Consider the following 17,580-nt stretch of genomic DNA (forward strand, 5'->3'; position numbering starts at 1 on the left):
TCCCTTATCTCCGGTGAGCTCCTCCTCCCTCCTCACCGGTGAGATCCTCCTCCCTCCTCTCCTCCCATCCCCTCATGGTTTCTCCTTCCTCCTCTCCGATGCTCCGGTGAACTCCTCTCCGGCGACCTCCTCCTCCCCCTCTCCGGCGAACTCCTCCTCCTCCTCTCCGGCGATGTAGGCGAGCGCCTCTCCGGTGACCTCCTCCTCCTCCTCTCCGGCAAACTCCTCTCCGGCAAAAGAACACGGCAAAAGAATGTACAAGATCCAAAAACAGGAACAAAATTTGAAACAATATCGTGCCAAAAAACGAGCAAAAAAACCGAGCAAAAAATGGGCAAAAAAATCACGATCCAGATCCAAATTCAAAATTCAAAAATAGCAATGGCGCACGGTGGGGGTTAGACGGTGCGCCACTACTATTTTCCCGCCTTCAAAATTCAAAAATACTAATGGCGCACCAGTGGCCTATACTAATGGCGCACCAGTGGCCTATACTAATGGCGCACCGTGGCCTATACTAATGGCGCACCAGTGGTGCGCCATTAGTAAAAAATACTAGTGGCATGATACTAATGGCGCACCAGTGATGCGCCATTAGTAGGCAAAACTTGTGCGCCATTAGTAGCCCTTTTCCTAGTAGTGGCCTGTACATGTCGTAGCATGCGTATGCGTCCTTGGCCGTGTAGGTTATGTAGGCTAGATTCAGAGGTACCTCCCACGTGTTCAGGTCCTTGGTATCGTTGTCTTCTTTCATGTTAGCATAGCAGGGGTCGATGATGGTCTCGACGAGGTCAACCACGGAGTCCTTCTCCTGCCCGTTGTCGATGATCCTGTATTGCTTCTGGATGTCGACAAGCTTGTTGCACCAGATGGCCGAATCGTCGCGTGCTGGTACGCGTCGGTGCTATACAAACGGTTTTAAACCCCTTTCTATGATGGCATTTGCAACCATCGCCTAGTGATTGTGGGCGATAGGGGGTCCTTCCCTCAGGACCCAGAAACCGTCGGGGATATGGCCCTCCTAGCACACACGCTCAACAAAATGAGTTTGTGTGCGACCAGCGAGCGCTCAAATATGGAAATATGTACAGTAGAGCTAAAAAATACAATTATACATGCGAAATTGTTTCCGGTCGCAAGTACATCCCACACAGTCAGTCCCCGCTAAATGTTTCCGTTCGTATGTACATCCCACACAGTCGCTCCAAGGAAAACGTTTCCGTTCACAATTACATCACACACAATTTTTCCCGTTAAATCGTTTGTGATAGCATTGCCATTGCACACGATATTAACAATTTTATCGTTTGCGTTATTGAATGCATCACACACAGTCCATAGAAGAAACTGTGTGGCAAAGGATGTCCATCACACATAATTTTTATGTCATAAACATTTGCGCAAGGTGGCCTAATGCAAACAGTTTTTAAGAGGATGTCGTGTGTGCAGTGGAGATTGATCGCACACGTAGTGGATCCTAGAAACATTTCTGATCTCGACGTCTATCATAAACGTTTCGCTTTTGCAAACCGTGTGCAGTGTAATCCCTAATTTAAAATTATATGTTTTGAATCTGAAAGTAGGAAATCATTTATTTCATATCCAAGCATGTTTATTACAAATATAGGTTCAACCACGAATGCATAATTTGATGCACATGTACATATACTGAAGAACTATAGAAGTACCAAGTAAAGAATGATGAACCACAGTTGTACTAAAGACTGTAAAGAGAGAGGCGAAAGACATTCTGGTTGCTGGAGAAGGTGACGCGGAATGTCCATATTGTGCCCTCCTCCAGGCGTAATGTGCGCACGACTCTAGGCCAACCCCTTGTGATGGCTGCCCGTCCATCCTTCACTGTCTTTATTATGACTTCTCGATGCTCATTGTAGTCTGGATGAAATACTTTAACCTTCATTGTGTGTCCACCAATCATGTACTTTGCGAGGTAATCTTGAGTGAACTGCTTCGGGAACCACTGGGAACAAAAAGGATTCAGACATTCTTGTCTAACAACTCATTATGGGCAGTAAAAAGAGAAGGCTGCAGAGTTTGTAGTTACCATCCTACAGCTCAGTTGTGTTGGATAGAGCATAAACAAATAATTTGCTTGCCACCATTCGTATTTTTTTGCTAATAATCCTTATTAGTTTCCTCACTTGATGCTTGTTCATGAATATCTCATTGCTCCATACGCAAAAAGGGTCGATGTGTGGATCCTTGCCAAGGGCATATGTACCTACAAGCAACAAGTCAATACTAGAAGCTAACAAGTGTCCAGGCCTGGATCTATATGCAGTACATTATGGAATGACGAGGGGAGTACAAGTCAAGGGATGAAGCTAACCTCGGTGGAAAATGGTGGCCACTCCCGTTGTTGTCCTGCATTAGTGGAAAGGCATGATAAGTACAACAACCTTAACATCAAACAAATATAGCAAAGGTAAACAACATCATCTCCAAATGATAGCTTGAATGTGTTGGTTTCAGCATGCTGTTAAAGCAGATATAAAATGGAAGGTAGTGTTACCGACAGCAGGCTTAACAGCCATCAAATATTGCAATTAAAACTGGTATTGTTGAAAATGAATAGAATGTAGGTAATGCTTAAACATCACACTGGATAAATGTGTAAAACTGAAATAAAGGGCATGTGTTAACTACACCAGGAATAACTGGAACCAAATATAGCCGTTCAAACTGGTATTGATGTAGTCGAGCGACACAGTTCCGACTTGCACATAATGAACAACACATTGTGAATGACTGGAATAAACAAGGCATAAATGACCAGTATAGCAACCAAATATAGCCATTGAAAACTGGATAGAGTCTCACTTCAACCAACCTAACAAGCAAATATAGATAAATATGGCATATGCTTGAAAACTGGACAAATGCTCAGTGCAACCAACCTAACAAGCAGATAAAGATAAACAAGACATCTGCTTGATAACTAGACAAATGCTAAAAAAAGCAACCTAACAACCAAATACAGATAAACAAGGCATCTGCTTGATAACTGGACAAATGCTCACTGCAACCAAACTAAGAACCAAATACATGTAAACAAGGCATCTGCTCGATAACTGGAAAAATGCTTACTCCAACCAACCTAACAACCAAATACAGATAAACAAGGCATCTACTCACTATAAACAACCAAATATAGCCATTCGTGAAACTAAAGTGGACAATTCATACTTAAACATCACATAGCCCTATTGAACAATACATTTTTGCATAACTGAAATAATTAAACACGGCACAATTAAAGCACCGCACGACAAATGCTACTACAACAAAGGGTACTGGTTGGCAAGCTAGAAAAGGTAAGATTTGCCGATAGAATGTTGCCTCACATTTCATGTACGTGATCCTTCTAGTTGGAAGAGCACAGACCCATGGTGCGCTCTCTAATGTCACATATGGGCTGTTTCACCTTGGAAGAACCTTCATGGGTGCCCTCCTCGTGGTTGTGGTCGATGAGATCTGACTTGGCAATTGAGGATCCCAAGCCGCCGTCGTAGAACGTGTCCTTCAGAAATGACAAAATGGGATCGATGGTGTATAAAGCTCGCAAATCCTTAACCGCTTGGCGGAGGAGATCAGCGGCAGGGCTGTCGAAGAGATCGACGACGGTTGAACCAGAGGGGTTGTGGATGACCACTTAACCTGTGACATGGCCCACATGAAGCCGCCACTGTGGACGAGCTTGATGTCGTAGCCAGCTTTCCCGAGATACAGTAATACGCTAGCCCGCTGACATGAAGCCTTCGGCATGGCAACATAGTCAACGTCTTCGCCGGCTTCCATGGCGACATGTTGCTCTAGGATTGACAGGTCGGAGCGAACAACGGCCACCTCGCCAACGTCCGTCGGAGAGGCCATGATAAACCTCTGTCGTTGTACAAAAATAGGGGCTCTCCTTTTGACCCCTTTACTTGTGCATGGGCAGTCAGAGCCACGCGCCACGACCACACTTAGCAGGGCAGAGGAGGGAAGCCGAAGAGAAGCCGAAGCACGAGACAACCAAGGCGATGCCAAGACCGGAAGCACAGGAGGGAGAGAGGGCGAGGTGGACTCCATTGGCAAGATTCTTGCCGAGGCGCCCCCCCCCCCCCGCAGCCCCGGCAAGAGCCTTGCCGGGGCAACTTGCCCGATGCCAGCAGAGTGAACCACCCTTGAGCCCACCGGCTCCAACCTAGCCAACTGCGTTGGAACCAAGGCTCGGGAGGCGCCTCTGTGGTGGCATGCAAATCTTCGTCAAGCTCATAAATATATGAGTTCAGATGAGGACTAGGAGACGCTGACCCTCGGTAGGATCCTAGCCAAGGAAATCCACAAGACCCCCGGCAAGACCCTTGTCGGGGATGACAGCAACGCCATGGCAAGACCCTTGCCGAGCCCCCGGCAAGACCCTTGCCGAGGGCGTCAGTAGAGCCACTACCAGGCCCGCACCAGCCAAGACTCCGTCGCTGTTCGCATGCAGCTGCCAGCCCAATCCAGCTGGGCAGGCACCTGCGTGGCAACATGCAGCTTCCAGGCCAACTCAGCAAGCGCCTGCGTGGCGGCATACAGATCTTCATGAAGGCCCTACCACCGCGCCACCTCAGTTGCCTGCCTGCCTACATGGCGCTGCATGCATCGCCAGCCTAGGCATGTGTTGAAGCGAGGCGAAGCAGCGACGGACGGGATGAGCCTCGTTCCCATCCCCGATAAAGCTAATGGACACCTACGTAGCACATTTAATGCGTTTTGTCCCGTAATGCCATGCGATAAGCTCGTGCACTATAGGCCTATCCACCTCTTGTGTGCCACTGTGGCAGCCCCTTTTTCCTATAAAAGGAGGTCCGAGGCGACCAGGAGAAGGATTTGGCTTTTTGGAACGGGACGGCCACCGTAGCTAGTTCAGAAAGCTCAAGAACACTCAATACATCCACCAAAGGACTAGGGTTTTACGCATCCTTGCGGCCTGAACCTGGGTAAACGATCTGTGTGGTTGCTCTTGGACCTGCTCTTCTCACGACCCCGCGCCCACCGACCGTAGAAGGGATCCCTGTGATCCCATAGGTGTTGTTCCCACCGACATCTTTGACGCGCCAGGTAGGGGGCACAGTTGTGGGAATATGGTCTAGCAGTTAGCCTAACAGTTCTTTGTCACCATGGCTCCCAAGAAGAAGGCGGCCACGGCGGTCGGTTCGTTGGGAGCCGGATGGCCCGTGCCGGTGCAGGCGAGCAGCGGGCCGGTCGCGGACAGAACCTGAGGCGCAACCTGTGAGCACCAACATCACTCTGGCAGTCAGAGCCTCGCGAGCGGCATCGTTCGTGCGCAAGGCGATGGGCCACACGCCGCGAAATCCAGAGACGGAGTTGGGCCTCCTGCAGACGGCGCGGGACCCTCCGAGGGCGTCACCGTACCACCCGCGGGTGGCGCGGCGACCTCCAAGACGCCCACTCCGGTGCCCACAACGCGCTCTTCCCACGTTGCGCGCGACGAGCAGCGTCATCACGCCGGTGACCCTGGACGCTGCCGTTGGAATAGTCTTGTGCGTCATCTGCGGGACGAAGGTGGCCGACATGTCCGCCGAAGTGCTAGCGAGGACGATGCACAACCGCTGGGCCGTGACGGAGCTCCTTCTAACGTGGTTAGAAGTCGAAGCGTGCCACGGTCCACGCAGCTTTCGCCGCCGCCCACGTCAGCAGAAGCCTTGGCGCACGCGCAGCTGTTCCTCAACTTCCCTCCCGCCGCGGACAAGCTCGACGAGTGGAGAGCCACTATTCGAAGCCTCGTCGGCATCGCCAACAAAGACGAGCCATGGCGGGCGGGGCCCTCAGGCCGGCGCTCCATCGAGCCACTTCATGCTGGCGGTGGAGGGGCCAGAGGCGCTGCGGCCATGGTGCACTCTCCTCCTCCACGCCAGCCACCGCGGATGTCGGTCCATCGTGATGACGCTTGTGATGACATTTCCATAGCGTCGTCTGACCCACAGACCTGCCACGATCAATGCCAGGTTCTTCGGGAACGAGCCCATGAAGACGCTCGAACTACCATCGAGCGCCAGCGCGATACGCGCCACCAGTCAAATAGGCGGGCGGGGCCCGCTATGGACCACCTAGCACCGGGAGGCTCCGGCGACCTACCTTACGAGGTGGGTTGCCCAGCTTTTACCCATGAGCTACGGCAGTTCCAGTGGCCGTCCCACCGCATGTTCAAGCCCGACGTCAGCGAGAAGTACGACGACAAGACCCACCCGTCAGAGTTCCTCAGCATCTACACCATCACGATGCAGGCCGCTGGAGCTCGTGACGACAAGGTGCTTGCCAATTACTTCCTGTTGGCCCTGAAACCCAACGTCATGTCTTGGTTGATGCACTTGCCGGCGGATTCCATTTCTTCTTGGTCAGATCTGTGCCACGAGTTCGTTGGTGCCTTCACCGGAGGCCACCAAGCTCATGACCAGGCGAGTGATTTGCATATCATTCCCAGAAGGAAGGTGAAAACCTGCGCAAGTACATATAAAGGTTCAACCGAGTGCAATACAACATCCCGGATGTTCATCCTGCCGCTGTGATCAGCGCATTCCATCAGAATGTGCATAACCGCAAGATGCGTGAGGAGCTGGCGATGAACAAGGTCAAGGACGTGGCCGAACTTTATGTTCTGGACGATAGATGCGCGCGGGCTGAAGAGGGAAGGAAGTACCCTGGCGAAGATGCCGGTGCGGAAACCGACTCTACTGACGAAGACACCGCCGCCCCGACGAAGAAGGGCCATCGTCGCAACAGGAAACGCAAGGACAAGACCGTGCTTGCCGTTGAGGGATCCGGGGACACCAGCGCCGCCAAGAAGGCCAAGGCAGACGACCCCGACAAGGAGATTGCTGGGTGCGCTGCTTACCGGGCCTTGGCGGCCGCCGACAAGCCAGGGGGCTCCGACAAGCAGTACTGCAAGATCCACCGCACCAAGGGCCACGACCTCCAGAAGTGCCGACAAGTTGAGCTGCTTGTTGAAAAGCAAAAAGCCGAATATGAGAGGCGGGACAAGGAGAAGGGTCGAGATGGTGCCGAAGGATCCGGCAAGAAGCATGTCGGCCAAGGAGGTCGCCGCGGCAAGGATAACCAGCAAGAGAGGCCCGCCTGGGGCCGCGACAAGAAGCAGGAAGACGATGATCGTGACGAGGACGACGAGTCCAGTGAGAATGAGTTCCAGAAGGCTACGAAGGCCATGTGCATCGATGGTGGCACCTCGCTGCATACTTCTCACCGCCAGCTCAAGTAGTGGGCGCGTGAGATTACAGCAGCAGAGCCATCGTTCGACGCTCAGAAGCCACTGAAGTGGTCCAGCACGCCCCTCATCTTTGACACCGAGGACCACCCTGACCGCACGACTGTGGTCGGGTGTTTGCCATTGTTGGTCTCACCAACGATACACAACCTCAAGGTGAATAAGATGCTGGTTGATGGCGGGGCCGACCTGAACTTGATCTCGCCCGTCGTAATCAAAAGGCTGCAAATTCCTGATGGAGACCTTGAGGAAACAGGTACGTTTCAAGGGGTCAGTCCGAGAAGGAGCCAGCCGACGGGGAAGGTCACATTGCCCGTGACGTTTGGAGGTGAGCTAAACTACATGACGGAGAGGATCGTCTTTGATGTGGCCGAGATCCCCTTGCCCTACAACGGGATCCTCGGCCGCCCGGCACTAGCCAAGTTCATGGCGGTGTCGCACTACGCCTACAATACGCTGAAGATACCTGGGCCGATGACCGTCATCACCGTCCCCTCCGATAAGAAGGATGCGCTGACCAACTCTATCGAGAAGCAGTTGTAGCAGCTGCCGCCAAGACACCTGCTCCTGCCGTTGAGGCCCCGGGAGGGAAGAAGAAGACCACAAGACCTGTCACACCCACTCCGGCAAGCGCACCTCTTCGAAGTGTTGTGCTACCATCGAGGACGTGCCAGAGAGCTCTACCGGCAAGAGCAAGAAATCCAGAGCTGCACCACCAAAGACCAAGAGGGTGTCCGTCAAGGAGGATGGCACGGGAGGGGCTTTCACCATAAGCTCCACCTCGATGGCAAATAGGAAAGTGCACTCGTCACTTTCCTACGGGCGAATGTCGATGTGTTTGTGTGGCAAGCATCCGACATCCCTGGCGTTCCCAGGGAAGTGATTGAGCACCACCTTGTTGTCTATCCCCATGCGTGTCCCGTCAAGCAGAAGGTCAGGCAAGCTTTGGAACGATAGGAGTTCATCACAGAGGAGATCAACAAATTGGAAGCAGCAAGTTTGGTGAGAGGAGTGCTCCATCCGACGTGGTTTGCCAATCCGGTGGTGGTGCGCAAGGCAAATGGGAAGTGGAGGTTGTGTATTGACTACATAGATGTCAATAAGGCTTGTCCTAAGGACCCCTCCCCGTTGCCGCGCACCAGATTGTTGACTCCACGGCCGGGTGTGGTCTGTTGTCATTCCTTGACGCCTACTCGGGCTACCACCAGATCTTCATGGCAAGAGAAGATGAAGAGAAGACAACCTTTATCATCCCATGTGGTACGTATTGCTTTTTACGGATGCCCTTCGGGTTGAAGAGTGTTGGCTCGACATTCGCAAGGGCGGTCTAGATTGGTTTTGAGCCCCATTTACATAGAAATATGGAAGCATATATGGATGACATACTGGTGAAAACCAAGGACAAGGCGACCCTTGTACAAGACCTAGGAGAGACGTTTGCCAACCTACACAAGATCAACCTCAAGCTGAACCCTGATAAGTGTGTCTTTGGCTTCCCGTTAGGAAAACTTCTCGGGTTCTTTGTGTCGCAACGTGGGATCGAGGCAAACCCAGACAAGATCAAGGCCATTGAGCAGATTGAGGCACCCAAGAGGATCAATGATGTGCGCCGGCTCACTGGCTGCGTTGCCGCCATGAGCAGGTTCATCTCCAAGTCCGCTGAACATGCCCTTCCCTTTTCCAAAATCATGAAGAAGGCAAGCCCAATGGAGTGGACCCCAGGGGCCGAGGCGGCGTTGCGGGATCTGAAGAAATACCTCTCCTCCATGCCAATACTGGTTGCGTCTAAACCACAAGAGTCGTTGCTGCTGTATCTGGCGGCAACGAATCAAGTGGTCAGCGCCGCACTAGTGGCACAGAGGGAGGTCGGCGAAAAGGCAGTGGCCACGGCAGGACCGGCGGATGGCAAGTTAGAGATTCCCCCGGCAGGGCCTGGTGCCGGCAAGGCAAGGCCCCCGGCAGAGTCTGACGCCATCGGGGCAGGGCCCGCACAGCCAAGTTAAGTGGTGCAGAAGAAGAAGATGATGCAGCACCCGGTTTACTTTGTCAGCTCCCTCTTGCAGGGGGCCATATCAAGGTACTCCGGTGTGCAAAAATTTCTCTTCGGCCTCCTTATGGCCTCGAGGAAGTTGCGTCATTACTTCCAAGCCCACGAGATCACCGTCGTCACCCGCCTCTTGTTGCAATGGATACTGCATAACCCAGATGCAACCAGAAGGATTGTGGAGTGGGCCTTGGAGTTGTCAAGCTTTGGGTTGAAGTTTGAAAGTACTTCGACAATCCAGAGCAGAGTCTTGGCGGAGTTCATTGCAAAATGGACCTCAAAACCCGACATGGAAATCCAGGAGACCGCTCTCCCCAGCAAGGAGGCAAGTCGCTGGATCATGTACTTTGACGGGGCTTTCTCGCTGCAAGGCGCCGGTGCCGGTGCCGGTGTGCTGCTCGTCGCACCCACCGGAGAGCACCTCAAGTATGTGATCCATATGCACTTTCCCAGGGAGATTTCCACAAACAACACTGCTGAGTACGAGGGGCTCCTTGCCGGTCTCAGGATCGGAGCAGACCTCAGGGTGAAGAAGCTCATCGTCAGGGGTGATTCGCAGCTTGTCGTCAGACATATCAACAAAGATTACCAGAGCCCATTGATGGAGGCCTACGTAGAAGAGGTTAGGAAGCTGGAGGAGTGCTTCGAAGGTATTCAAGCGAAGCACGTTCCCCGGGCAGAGAACGACATCGCTGACTACCTGTCAAAGCGTGCTGCATTCAAGCTACATGTGGAACTAGGTACCTTTTTGCTTCGGCTAACTCAACCATCCGTCGAACCGTCAACGGAGCGGAACAAGCGGAGGAAATCGGGCCCTAGCAAGTACTTTCCCGCCGAGCCCCCAGGGGACGCCGGTGAGAGTGTGTCGCGGATTCCGAGCCTGCCAAGGGGCAGCTGGCTCCGGCAGGGCGCCAAGCCCCGGCCGTAGAGGCGGCCGCCCCCATGGCAGAAGAAATGCCTTTGGCCCTTGCCGTTGAGCCCCAGGCTCCAGCATGGGCACAACATACCGTCCGTTTCCTCCAGACAGGGGAACTACTTGAGGAGCAGGAAGAAGCGGAAAAAGTAGCTCGCCGGTCTGCCTCGTACCAGTTCATCGATGACGTCCTGTACAGAAAAAGGCCGAAAGGTATGAAATTCAAGTGCATCCCCTGCGTGGAAGGACTGGAGCTGTTGGCAGAGATACATGGAGGCATATGTGGCTCCCACATAGGGTCGAGGGCCCTTGCCGGAAAAGCGTTCCGGCAAGGCTTCTTCTGGCCCACCGCCCTCTAGGATGCAACGGCACTAGTAACCAGGTGTGAAGCGTGCCAGTTCCATTCAAAGAAGCTTCATCAACCAGCTCAAGCCCTTCAAACAATTCCTCTCTCCTGGCCGTTTTCAGTCTGGGGGTTTGACATACTGGGCCCCTTCCCCCGTGCTGTCGGGGGCTTTGAGTACTTGCACATTGCAATCGACAAGTTCACAAAGTGGCCGGAACTGGAAGCAGTGAGGAAGGTGACAACACAGTCAGCCGTCAAGTTCTTCAAGGGACTAGTCTGCCGTTTTGGTGTGCCAAACAGAGTCATCACCGACAACGGCACGCAGTTCACAAGCCACGCCTTCATGCAGTACATCCAAGACCTCGGCAGCAAGGTCTGTTTTGCTTCCGTGGCACACCCACGGAGCAACAGCCAAGTGGAGCAGGCAAATGCTGAAGTACTGCGAGGCCCGAGAACAAAGACTTTTGACAAGATGCACAAAAGCGGAAGGCGTTGGATTGATGAGTTGCCGACAGTTCTTTGGTCGATCAGGACGACGCCAAATCAAGCCACCGGCCAGACACCCTTTGCCCTGGTATATGGGGCAGAAGCAATTCTCCCCACGGAACTCATATATGGGTTACCTCAAGTGCTCGCTTATGACAAGCTTGAGCAAGAGCGATTGCGGCAATATGACACAACGCTCCTTGAGGAAGATCGTCTTTGGGCGGCTGTGAGAGCAGCACGCTACCAGCAAGCCTTGCGCCGCTACCATAGCCGCAAGGTCCATGCCCGGAGCTTTGAGGAAGGCGACCTTGTTCTTCGGCGCGTTCAGTCGGCCAAGAATTCCAACTAGTTAACGCCAAAGTGGGAAGGCCCTTATCGGGTAATACGAGTCACCAGGCCCGGTGCAGTCTGTCTGGAGATCGAAGATGCTGTCCCAGTAAGCAATTCCTGGAACATCGAACATCTTCGCAAGTTTTACCCATAAGGTGCGGTTGCCGGGCCTCCCGGCGAACCACCTTTTGTACGAGCCTTGCCGGCAAGGCATGTAACCCTCTGTACAAAGCTAGGCGTAGACCCTAAGCATAAATAAACGAAGTGCTGGCGCCCTAAGTTATAGCATGCATGCTAGGTCAAGTCTTTCCCTCGGTTAGGGTTGATAGTGATTAGCGGTGACTAACCCCTAGCCTAGAGGTCGAGTGTGCATCTTCCTGTTCTCTTTGGTTCTTAGGGCACACAGACACTTCTACTGAGCCGCTTGGGAAAAAGAGAATGAACCGGCGCTCCGGTCCCAGCAAGCCAAGACTACCGAGGGCTGAAGATACAAGGATCCAACCACGGCAAGCCAAGGTTGCCGGGGGCTGCAGATTCGGATAAGTCTTTCATCCCCTGTTATGCGTTTCCGTATAGAACCGGGACATGTGAAACATCGTTTATGTTCTTGAAACCGCCGTGCTCCCCCTTTCTTGTACCCAAGAGTTACCTCGTGGGTCGGAATTTGGTAATAGTCGCGGTGGCGAGGAGATGAATGAAGGGCCTAACTCTACTTCGCCCTGCCTCCGCCAAGAGCGCGAGAATGGTCGACTGAAGTGGGGAGACGGCAAGGCCTGTTGCCGGGCGACATGTTTATATTAAAAATAACAAGGATTCATCCTTGGCATGGGCCTCGTTCACGCACAAAGAACCCAGCAAGCACCCTTTTCCATTAAAAACATCCCATATAGGTACAGTTCATATGGAATTAAAAACATGAGCAGGGGGATAACACGTCTTAAAATAAACCAGTGCCCGTAGGCCTACAAACTTAAAAAAAGATAAGATGCCCGTAATCCCTTTCTTGTCCCTCTCCTCAGAAGGTGGAACAAGAGGGCAGGAGGGCGAAAAGAGCGCCTAGGTGAGGTGCGAGGAGCAGAAGGCGCCAAGAGAATGTACCGGTGCCGGGAGGGAAGCTGGAAGATGAGGTAGTGGGCCGGCAATATCCGACGAAAGCTTCGGTGCCTACGTACTCCGACTTGACGGCCGCCACCCGCCTTCTTCGCCCTCTCCGGCCCTCCTACGCCAGCCGCCCAAGGAGGCGATGGGGAGGACCCCGATGGAGAGCTTGGCGAGGATGGCCCTCGGCAAGGCGCATGGCCGAGGGAGGGGCGGCGCGGTCAATCAAAGTTAGAGTCGGCATCCTGCCACCCGACTCCCTTGCCGTGGCTCTCTTTGTCTTCCTCATCACTCCCGCTTGAGGAGGAATCTTCATCGTTGGAGGAGCTCTCAATGCAGCATTTAAAGCGAGTTCCGAGATATCTGAAGACCTTGATGGAGAGCAGGTTGCCCTCCGTTAACTTGAAGTAGAGGACAAGCCCTGCCGTCAGGCTATGGTTGCGTGTGAACGTCTTCCATCCGCGGCGGAGGTACATGACGCGAGGGGCAGGGAAGTTGACGTCGACCCACGTGCCGCCGTTCCCGCAGCCCTTCATGTGCAACCAGAGGGTCTGGAGGATCGACCTCCATCTTCTGAGCAAAGGCAGTAGGGAGACGGAGGCTGCTACGCGATGGCCGGCGCAGCCTGATGAAGAATTCGCGGGCTGATCCCCGACGTGGTGCTTCGTCGGGGGATGCATCGCTGGCGGAGGCGAGGCCGATGCGCCACCCCATCCTCCTCTCCCCTGGGCGCCACAGTGACCTCGACCTCGCCCCTCCCCCTTCCTCTCATGGCCGGTCCCGCCATCATGAGCTCTTGGGAAGGAGGAATGCGCTGGCAAGCAGCGGCCCTCGCCGCCACCGTCGAAGGGCCAACACTTCCTCTCGCCATGGCGGATGGAAGGAAGAAGCAGAGGTGGAAGGAGACGGATGATGGAAGAGTGTGGAATGCCGCCCCCTCCCCTCCTTATAAAGGGGCGGAGTTGGGGCTCGTTCGCCCCACTCGACCAATTCGGTCATCGGGGGCGCAGGGAATCAGGACCAGCCCGCTGCCCCAATCAGCGACGGCCCGGTTTCCCGCCTCCACCTCCTGCCACCTGCATGAGGGACATGTGGCGAGCGAGCAACATTGAAGGAACAGGCGAAGCGACCGCTCCCCACCCTGTGATCGTGGGGCGCGGGCGCCTTGAAGGCCACGACCCGAGTCCACCCGAGTAAATGGGTTGTGCCTCTGCGCCTCCCTCCTTTTACGGGGAAGGCGCGAGCCACCTCTTGACCACGAAGTGACGCATGCGTGCGGGAACCGCCAAATGCATGACCCCCACATCACGCACGACCCTCCACGTTGCGCGTTCAACGCGGGTCGTGGGGAAGCGCAGCGGACGAGAAATTACTAAGGAAAAATCCGCCCCACCTGCCCGCGCACTGTGGCACCCCGGCTCAGAGAAACCGGAACGCCCCGTATTCCAGCCCAGAGATCGAGGAGAAGTCTCCAGAATACGACACTGCTTGACATAGAACAAATCAGCTCTTATTACAAGAATAATAATACAAGGGTCTGATGTCACAAAGAAGCACATCAGCACCGCGACACTACGCCTGCGATACTACACTTGTTCTATGCTAGCAGCGAAACAACTCGTAGCAGTGGAATACTTCTAGCAGCGGAACAACGACGAAGGTGGTGAACTCCACTCTGCAGGGACTCTGGCTGGGACACGATCTAGCTCGCACGCACGACAACCATCGACAAGCAATCAAGCAATCATGGCATCACCTGCAATCTGGCATGATACGCCAGGTCAGTACATTGAATGTACTTGCAAGCTCACAACAACCATAAACATCAAGGCAAGATAATAACATACAATTAAGTAGGTTAATTATTTAACAACTACCATGATGAAACAACTACTAAGAATGGTATGAAACTGATACAATACTAATAAATCACCATCTCAGATCTCCATGACCATATCTCTCTTGGCTAACCGGCCAAGCAATATACCATCTCGATCACTTCGTGATCAAAACCAAACGGTGATAATTCCGGCGATCACTACCACGACCAACACTTGGTCTCAACCGTGATCCTTCCGGCGATCACTACCATGACCAACACTTGGTCTCAACCGTGATCCTTCCGGCGATCACTACCATGACCAACACTTGGTCTCAACCGTGATCCTTCCGGCGATCACTACCATGACCAACACTTGGTCTCAACCGTGATCCTTCCGGCGATCACTACCATGACCAACACTTGGTCCCCAACATCATCATCAACATCCTGCCAATCTGAACTGCTCAACATATCAACATATAAATATATCTCCTATAAGTCATTCTGTCATGTGAGTGTTGATCGAACAGTGTGACCTAGTACGAACCCTTGCCCATGACCGAGGACGCGACTATCAATAGATTTAAATACACACTCTATAGAGGTAGCGCACTTTACTCACACCACGGAACCTATGGCCTCGCACTCCCATTCGGATGGACCAATGGCATTCCGACAAAACCGATCTACTACCATGACACTCTCCCGGCCACTCCGACCCACTCCCAACTGGGCTAGTCCTGGGTGGCCCCGTGTCTACCAAAGACACAATGACCACTGCGTGGCCAAAACGTCCCTCACGGGGACCGTGCACATAACAATAACAACATGCACACAAGGCTTATGTCCGCCTACCTGATTAGGGTAGTGCACGCCCATAAGCTTCCCTAGTTGGAGGCACCAGCGAGAGGCATGACAATAGACTGCATTAGGGCCTACCCATAAAGGCAAATGTGGTTGCACTAGAAAAGCCCGGTTCGGTGGCACCTGACCAACTTAATTACGTAATTTATCCCCAAAATATAATAGTAAGGACTGATACTCCAATATCATCTATCAACCTATAATCCAAGTCGTAGCAAAATCCAACAAATAATCCAAAGCTTAATATCATCATACCAAGATACTCCGAGGACAGTAAAACACTACTATCATGATGAACCCAAGAACGATAATACTACTACTCAAATAACTATCAAGCTATGATCCACATGCAAGCATCATCTCCATCATCATATTCCATAACATAATATCAACTAGCATCATGATGAAAATAACACTAGCAACTAATAATCCAAAGGCAACATGATGTTCAAAGTAGTGCTCCAAGATAATAACAAATACCATCATGACAATAATCATACTAGCCACTAAGAATCCAAAGGCAACATGTCATCCAAAGTAATACTCCAAAGCATATTACCATCATGAACATAATCATAATAGCCACTAAGAATCCAAAGTCACATGCCATCGACATAATTATCAAAATGTAATTCCTAGAACTCCAAGCAATATCATGGCAATATCAATCATCAAAACAACACTCCGAGACATGCCATGAACAGATCATACATAGCTAATGCAATGTTTTAAACAAGTTCAAATAAATAAATAATGTCACTTCATTGCAATCATGCAAATGGAGGGTGTGGCTTGCCTGGGGTGGAAGAAATCATCGAGAAGGAATGCGAGAAGCTCGCGGAACGAATCGCCGGAAATCTTCACTTGCGGAGGGGGCTGAATAAGGGCAGGGGAAAATGGTCATTTTCAGAATGTCAAAACATGGTGAAAATGGTTCCATCGGAACGGGCTCGACGAAACGAAGAAGTGGGCTTTGGGATCACCTCATTTGGAGTTGTGGTTAAAAAGATATGAGTGTTTGACTGCCAGGGGCCTATCTGTAATGAAAATACTTTCAAATAGGGCCTGGACAGAAAAATGGAAAACACAATTAGAGAAATACGCTTTCACTGAACTGAAAACGTAATCTGGGTTGAAGAAGAAACAGAATGCACTTTTGGTGAAAGAAAACATATTCGCCAGAATACGCTTTCACTTATCCACCTCAGCAATTCGAGTCAACGCGGGGACTTACAGGCGGGGCCCGCCACTTATCCACATGGATAGGGCGGGGTCAGTGGCGGAGTGGCTGCCAGGTGGGGTCGGGGAAAGGAGGGGGCCTGCCTGGCCTCGTCTCCTTCTCCTACCTCCCGCTCGCCCGCGAAGGCAGAGGACGACCGCGGCTGCCGGCGCCCGTCCCGGCGCCACCGGCCACCTCCGGGACATTCCGGCCACCGGAGTGACCAGGAAGAAGGGCCGCATCCGCCTGGAGGGTTCTTTCCCACCGAGAAGCAGCAGAGGGAGCAGAGCTCCGGCTCCAGAGATGGACGGCGGCGACGGCGAAGATGGAATCGAGGCTACGGTGGAGGGCAAGGAGAGGCAGGGTTCGGGAGGGATTCGCCGGGGCTGAGGACCTCTTTTGGAGGTGGAGAGGAGGAGGGATGGGCTCGGCCTCGAGGGGATTTAGGCAGATGGCCGCGGCGGCCATGGTTGCCATCTGAGACGAGGAGGAGCTCTCGAGCTCGAATGAGAGGCTGGACGAGTGGTGTGAGGCTGGGGGTGAGCTCTAACGAGACCGGGGTAGGCTATACATAGGCGGGGCGAGGAGGGGAGGCCGTGGACGCGTGGCCATGGCTTGGGTGTCGCCACTCGCGTCCGGCCACGCTCTGGCGACGGCCAGCGATCACGGGGAGGTGCGGGATCACGACGAGCTATTGATTCAGAGCTCACGGAGGGGTAGACGACGTCGGGGAGCAGAGGAAGAATCCGAGCACCATTAAAACATGTCGGCACACTGTGCTCCCGCGGGCGAGCATCGGCGAGTGTCGGTGAGTGGTTTTACGGAGAGGGAGAGAGGTCCAGGAGGACGGCGACGACTCGGTAAAACTGCTAGACATGCTCGCTGAGACGCCGAGCAGAGAAGGGGCCCGAGCAAGAAGCCATTCTGGACGCGTGCACTGCATGCCAAGTCGGTGGTCACTGCACGCACTGGTAGGTAGCGAGGGAGAGGGGCTTGACCATGTTGTCTAGTGGGTAGTTCATCCAGGGTAGGTTACAACCGCAATGGTAGTTCGGTGAAAACTGCTATGGTTAACTGAGAATTACCCTCTGAAGTTTACTGCAGTAAACTTGGGTGAACATTTGTGATCAACAGGGATTTTACTGGTGCCAAAGGGTTTGTCTGGAG

This window comes from Triticum dicoccoides, chromosome 7A, assembly GCF_002162155.2.
Source record: "Triticum dicoccoides isolate Atlit2015 ecotype Zavitan chromosome 7A, WEW_v2.0, whole genome shotgun sequence".
Taxonomy (NCBI): Eukaryota; Viridiplantae; Streptophyta; class Magnoliopsida; order Poales; family Poaceae; genus Triticum; species Triticum dicoccoides.